Here is a 7917-nt window from a genome sequence, read left to right on the forward strand (position 1 = left end):
CTTGTGACATCGTCAACGGTGAAAAATTATGGACAGAGGTTCTGGGGTTGCGTTAACTTCGGGGTGAGGTTTAGCCACGTCTTTATTTGTTGTTTAGTTGTATGTTTTGACCATATATGGGTGTGACTTGGGTGTCTCATGTTTCAGCTAAGTGGGAGAAGAATGCGACTATTTTGTATGGGCAGAACCAGAAAAAGATTCCTCACAAGTTTCAAGGTTAAGAATGAAAGTTAGAAATTTGAAGGACAAATTGGATATGGTTGAGTTCAGGTTCATGGTTGCAGTGGGAGTTGCTTTAGTTGGATGGACACTTGCACTGATATTGGTGTTTGAAAAAACAACCACAACCAAATTTGGGAGACTTTCACTAGAATGATGTTGGTGGTGATGATGAGTTTTAGGAGAAAATTGTTAGATACCTAAATTCTGTTCTGTATCTTGGCTTAGAAATAGCAGTGATGTTGAAGTAGTTGCTGTTTTGTTGAACTCAATGATACTGTAATAAAATGATAATTTTTTTTAGATAAGGTTGATGAAAGGTTGGTTTGTGTATGTGTAATTAAATGCAATGATGGATTTTGCAGATGTAATGTTGTTTTAGTGAACTCATCCGAATTGTGAAAATGAGTTGAATGAAATGAACTATTACATTTTGAAATGTATTTAGATCAAGCAAGTCATTAGCATGAGAACAACAATTTCTGTAACATATAACTTAATCATTAACCATAAGAGTGTCATTCCATACAAGCACGAAAGATTCACAACAAAATAACAAAATAAGAGCAACACATTTTGCTCCAAAATAACGGTCTGAGATAACAAACTATTGTCTTAAAAGTAGTTGCTAGACATTATAAAGATACTAAACAGTAATCCTCCAGTCATAAATAAAGTTTCCAGAAAATATAAAACAGCACACATCATAGTCGTCACATCTTTTTCCATGCTTTGGGAGGTGTCCTCGCCATGAACTTCAGTTGGGATTTGCAGATGTTCTTCGTTGGGCTTGGCAGCACCCTGACATTTTTGTTGGACGGGGTCAAGTTAGCCCTTTTTGAAGTAGCCTGAGAGTGTTGGAAAATGACATCATTGGCAGATGATTTTCTCTTTGGCCTTGAGATTGTGGTCTTCTTTGAAGCAGCTTCGGATTGCTTAGAAGCATGGCTGGAGATAGTGCTAGAGACAGTGCTAGAGATAGTGCTAGAGATGATTCTTGAAGCTCTTCTTGTGGAACCAGCAACTTTGTTTGCCTAGTAAACAGCCACAATACCACAATCCCACATCATTATCTTTAAATGCAATAAAAAAATGAAGCATGAACCAGAACAAAATCAATCAATGTGCTTACCGATGCAGTAGCAACCATTTTGCGCTTCTTTGGACAGGTCCGTTTGTTGTGACCTCTAGCAAAATAATAGGAGCACTTCTGATTCTGCCCTTCGCGAGACACTCCTACTCTAGTTGGGTTCTCATCTGCAGCTTTACTATGATTCAGTTTAGGCTTTCTAATGAATTTTCTGTAGACTGGTGGCAGAACATCATCAAAATGTGTCTTCTCTCACAAGTTGGGCCCATTCAAGGGATATACCACATGTTGGTAGCAGTCAGAGTAAGTTGCTTTCTTGTAACAGTCTGCAACAAAATTGTCTACATTAAAGCACATTTTCCTAATGCATGTCACAGCATGAGCACATGGGATTCCGGATAGCTAAAACTTCCTGCACGAACACTCATGCTTCTTCAAATCAACAACGAACTTTTCTTTGCCCCCGTGGATACTAGTTACCTCATATTTGTCACGAACAGCATACGTGCTCACCCACTTACCACTTGCATCAGCTTGTTTTTCAACCTTAATCTTGATACGGGGCAATACCTCTCTTGGGTATTCAATTATCTGATTCCTATTATCAGCCCAACGCCTCATTATGTATACTCTGATGTCTTCAAGCATGCTGACTATTGGTTTCTCTCTGGCGTCCACAATCACAGAGTTGAATACTCACACATTGTTTACCAAGGTGTTACACTTAGACCAATTTCCAAACTTGTGCCGGTACCAATATTTGGTTGGTATCTCCATCAGGTGGTTGTAGGCTCCAAACACAACCTCAGCAGCACTATCTTCTGAGCAATAATCATTTCTGGAATCAGAACTCCATGAATCACTACTATCATCTTCACCATTTTTGGGAGTATAGTCCTCATCCTCACTGCCCTCACTACCCTCATTACCCTCTTCTTCATCATCTGATTCATCTTTTCCATCTTTCTCAGTCACATTTTCTTCCTCCACATTTGGGCCTGAATTTATCTCCACTTGTCCAACTGATTGGGCCTCAAATGTTACCATTGGGCCTGGCCCATTAGATCCATCAGCATGCTCTTGCATGGTAGTTTCAGTACTCCCTAACATGTGTACATCCTCAACCTCTTCATGGATATCACTAGTTTTATGAACTACATACAGCTCTACCATATCCTCCCTAACCCCAATGTTAGCCATATCCATTGCATCTTTGTCGGTTCGCAGCATCCTTAAGCCTTCTTCTGTACTCTGATCCAATGATTTGTACCACATTGCTACAATATCTTTTTCAAATACCCTAGTTTGCTCACTATGTCATAAACCTCAATCAGGCTCCACTCATCTTCATTGCAGTAGTCTATCACAGTTGTCTCCCCACCCAAATACTTCAAAGGCCCTCCTTCAAGTCCAATGCTACCTTGGTGGTAAACTTTCACACTAAAATAACTCATCATAAACAGTAGACCATGTTACATCAGGTAAACATAGTGAAACCAGTTAATTTGGTACCACAGATTGAGAGATCAAAAACAAGTAAATTCATGCCCTAACCTACATTTGCAACGAACATTTTTCTGGGAATAAAAAAAACCAAATAAACCCTAAAATGTAAACAACCTCCTATATGCCCTTCGTTAATTGTCGAACTACTCAATAAACACCAAGAAATAAAAATTTTTCCTAGTACATACCTTCTATAACGAAACCACTCTGTCGCCAGACCAAAGGTGTGATCTTTCATGCAACACAAGCAACAACAACCCGCCAACTCCCTTGCAGCGCCTCCCTGCAATCACCCTAGAAGAAGTGTCAAACGTGTATGGTGAGGAGAACTGGACAGGACACCCTTGCGTAGAGGTGCTCTATTTCTTCAACGTTTCGTATTTGCTTCAGTGAATGGTATAATGGACGCGAAGAGGCAGACGTGTCTATCTAAACCTTTGGGCTTACTCACTCAGCGTCCACGTATGCAACGCCGTTAACCAAATGTTTAACATTTTGACGGTAGGACAACATTGATTTGATTTAAAAATGTTTAGGATACAAATAGGACGTTTAAAATGTTAGGTACATATTTGAGACTTACTCCAAACGTTGGGGACATAAATGATACTTTACTCTATAAATAATTTTAAGTTAACTTAAATAAATATAATAGTTAAACGTAAATTAATATATTAGTTAATTAAATAAATATATTATTCAAATAAAATAGTTGTTAGATCACATTTTTTTTACTAAAATCTATCATTAGATTCATATCATCTAGAAGACTATTAGTTAGTTTAAAATAGTGCAACATGAATGATTTATTTTTTAAATCTTGCTTTACTTTTTTTATTTAATACTGTGAATATTAGTAGTGAATATTATTGTTGTATGAAATATAATATTTTATTTACGATATTTATCTAATAGATTTATAATATTTAATAATTATTAAACATATATAATGGTTTAGACTTTAGACGATATTAATTTGCGAGAGTAAATGTTGCGAAACTTGTAGAGGTCTTGGTTGTTGTTGCCATAATACTATGTGACCTTGGTCCCCCCCCCCCCGTCAAACATCCTATTGCCTTATTTCTGGGAGGTAGAATTTGAATATGGAGTAGAGTTGAGAGATTTTTTGTTTGACTACATTTGTCGAGCAGATGAGGTTTGAAACCCACAACTTCCACCTTCTATGGGGGTAAGATCAGCATTATGCTTCAAGATGTTGTTTACCATCTTGGTCTGCACACTGAGGGTAAGCCGATTGGAGACTGTACCAAAGACTTCTAGTAGTACCATGGAAACCCCACGTAGGAGTGAGCCGAGAATTTACTTGACGAGAGGCCGCCACCACAGTCAAAGGATAGAAAGCAGGTTTTCGGTTTGAGTATAACTTGCTGGGTAACAAGGCTTCACACATTCTACCTGGGGCAGATTTGGATACACTTTGTAAGTACGCCAGGTTTCTCCGACAAGTCAACTACACTTGTTCTTTTGAGATGGCTGTCGTCGTTGGTGAATTTTGATCATTGTAGGTAGTTGTCTTGGGGGTCTGCGCTGTTAGCACACATATATCACTCACTCTACACTGCTATTGGGCGTGATGTAACTGATATTGTGGGGTGCATACCGCTTGTTGTCTCCAGGATCTAACATAGGTTTCCATCATTTTGTCTGCCGGGATATGACGTCATTAGATTTTCACTTGTAGCTAGGTATGTACTTATTGTTGAAATTTTAATTTAACATCTTATAAATAGTAAAAAAAGTTAATTATTGTAAATAATTAATTTTTGCTGTTAATTTTTTTTATTGTGCATAGGTTGACAGGACTAGGATAATAAAATAATGATCGCCATAATGGTAGGATCCATAGTTTACATCGTCGTATCGATGGCCTCACCTTTGATCAGGTACGAGATATTTTATTTTCTACTTTATTTCAGGCATTGGTGATTCGTTCCTAATTATTGAACCTTATGCAATTTACCTAATTTTGATGGACACCATATGAGGATCTCTAGTTACACCAGATTATTCCTGACTGACTTAGTAGTGATGGAGAGATTTATATTAGGAGGGCTGTTGTCCTTTCGTTTGCTTTCACTTTGTAGAGTTTCATCATGTGGACAGAGTGAAAAGATAGTCCAGGAGACAACAGCACAGGCCAGCAGATCTTGTTAATGTCGACAAGTTTCTGTTTAAAACGACGAGAACAAATTATATCTGGTGGACTGACGTGCATTGTGACTAGTACGACTTGTTTAGGGGATATTACCAACTACATCATTTGGTGACCATTGATGGGATCTCTGATCTTTGTTCGACACAGGAGTACTAGACATAGTGACAACAAACATGTAGAGTTTGAATTCTCTCTGGGGTGGGCATCTTAGTTGATCCGAAAGTATTGCATCGCCTTCTGATATCCCACTACTGTCTTGAGATAGAGAGATGACTTATAGCTCTCACTAGATGCCCAGATTGGAGACGACGGGCTAAGAGACGTGCTCGAGATGATGTTCAAAGACCGGCTTGGAGGGTACGTGATTAGCGCGTGAGGCAGGTTGAGGGAGATGATCAGTGGGTTGAGGATCTGTCTTGCATCCAGCAGGACTACTTAAGGACTTGAAGAGGACGACCCACCACTAACAACCACGTCATGAACCGCAACATACCACTCTAGCACATATTGTGGCATTAGCCTTGCATGTATGTCGGATATTACCCTCACATGCTGATCCCCTTCAAGCCAGAATAATCTGTTCGTAAATCCACCGCTCGAAAGCGCGTACAAAAATCTATATGCAACCTGTCCAACCTCCTTCAAACATATTCCCTCTGTGTTGTTCGGGTTGACAATCTTTAGCACATGTAAGGTATCAATACAATTGGTGCGCAATATCACAGTTGAATTAGACTAAAAAATTACTCCATCATCGTTTCTTACTATTTTATGGGATAAATTACAACAAAAAAATAATTATTATTATCCATGCGAATAAAGTTGAAGGATAAAGAGAGAGAGAGAAGAGAGAAAATAATGTATTGTGAGGGTATGGTTGAGGATGAGAGAATATATATATATATATATATATATATATATAGGGTGCATGCAGAGACACGTAGATCATAATACACACGTATCTCGGATATTGTGGCCTTAATTTGTCTCTAATTATATCTCGGGTGCTGTGACATGTTTTCCGCGTTTGAGCGTATCTCGAGTACTGAGACCCTAATCAGCATTTGAACGAATCTCAGGTACTCAGTACCTGTTTCTCCACGTGAGACATATCCTAGGTGCACCCATAAACCTTTCGTTACGTCATAGTTCGAGGTCTCAGTACCCGGAGTATATAATTGGATTATTCTCTCAGCATCCGACATGTGGTATGTTGTGTATTTAAATAATTATTCTATATTTTATGTATTTTCGTAAATTCTATATTTATTTAATTTATAAAAAAATTCACGAGTCACTTAACACAATTAGGCCAAAAACTAACTTGAGTTGGTCTAGTCATTAGTTCATTAGACTACTTAAGAAGTGTTGAAAATTCGAATTTGCATCCAACAAACCAATTGTCATGGCTGAGATCCACAATATATTAATCATTGACTAATAAAGTAAGATTCGAATCTCTAACACTTAAGCAAATAAATAAATTAACCACTCGACTAACTCAAATTAATTGATTAATTGTCAATTGATCTTTTCTTTAAAAAACAAACAAATTAATTAACAAATTTGGTGAGTTAGTAAATTTTAATAACTCAATAATTAAGTGAAATTCTTATTTATTTTAATAACTTCGGAGTTATATAATCAAAATATCCAAATCAATTAAAAACTCTCACTTTTAAAGTCCACAAATCAATTGAATGAAAACTCTAATAAAAAATGACAATATTAAATGAAAAATCTCTAATATGATAAGTGAATAAAGTAGAATGATAAAGAACAGAACTTCTGTTAGCTCACTAATTGGACACATTTTTATAATACTAAATTGCTTATAATAATATCTCTTCATGGAAGTGTCATACCGTCATATTTACAAGGAAATCAAAATGTATAGTTGTATACCTTATAGGTAGATATGTAATGTATGTATTATTTCTATTTCTGGTTAAATATTGTACAAGATTTTGCTGATATCGAATTAATGGAGGGACCGAAGACTCGTCAATTGTCAATTTTGGTGATAACGTGATTGGACTTCTGAAACGGCAGGAGGTGATAACTGTAAGTATATTCTGACACTCAAGTTAGAACGGATTTAAGGGAGTATAAGTGAGAGTTATGAGTGTGTAACGTATTTGAGAGAATTTTTTACTCTTCTTTGTCTACTTTGTGTTATTATCTTCTCTTATCTTATTGGCTAAGATAAGAAAAGTATTTAATTTAAAAACGGGGTAAGTATGGTTTTGGTCCCTAACGTTGAGGGTAAGAATCGAAGCCATCCCTCATCTAATTTTTTATTTAGAATCGTCCTTAATATTTTTTTTCATATTAAAATCGTCCATTTTTAATAAAATTTTTAATTTAATTCCTAAACTACCCCTATTTTAAAAAAATTATAAAATTTAAAAAATAAAATAGCGCATTTGTTGGGGGGAGGAGAAGGGGACGTGGGGTGGGGGAAGGGGATGGGGAAAGGGTGACGAGGTGGGGGAAGGGGTGACGGGGTAGGGGAAGGGGGGAAGGGGTGACGGGGTAAGGGTGGGGGGAAGGGGAGACGGGGTCGGGGAAGGGGGGAAGGGTTGACGGGGAGGGGAGGGGGTGACGGGGAAGGGGGAGACGGTGACGGGGAGGGGGTAGTGTGGGGGGGGGGTATTTTTGTCAAAAAAATAAAAAGGACGATTTTAATATGAAAAAAAACGTTAAGGACGATTCTAAATCAAAAATTAGATGAGGGACGGTTTCGATTCTAGCCTTCAACGTTAGGGACCAAAATCATACTTAAAAAAGTATAAGTAGACCATGAAAATATTGAATATTCAATTCACTCGATGTACTGATTATTCTAATATTAAAATTTAGATAATTAATTTAGAAGTATATTGTATTTTTACTTTATTAGATTAATTATAGAGTCTATTATTCA

The sequence above is a fragment of the Arachis hypogaea genome, chromosome 3, assembly GCF_003086295.3.
Source record: "Arachis hypogaea cultivar Tifrunner chromosome 3, arahy.Tifrunner.gnm2.J5K5, whole genome shotgun sequence".
Classification (NCBI taxonomy): Eukaryota; Viridiplantae; Streptophyta; class Magnoliopsida; order Fabales; family Fabaceae; genus Arachis; species Arachis hypogaea.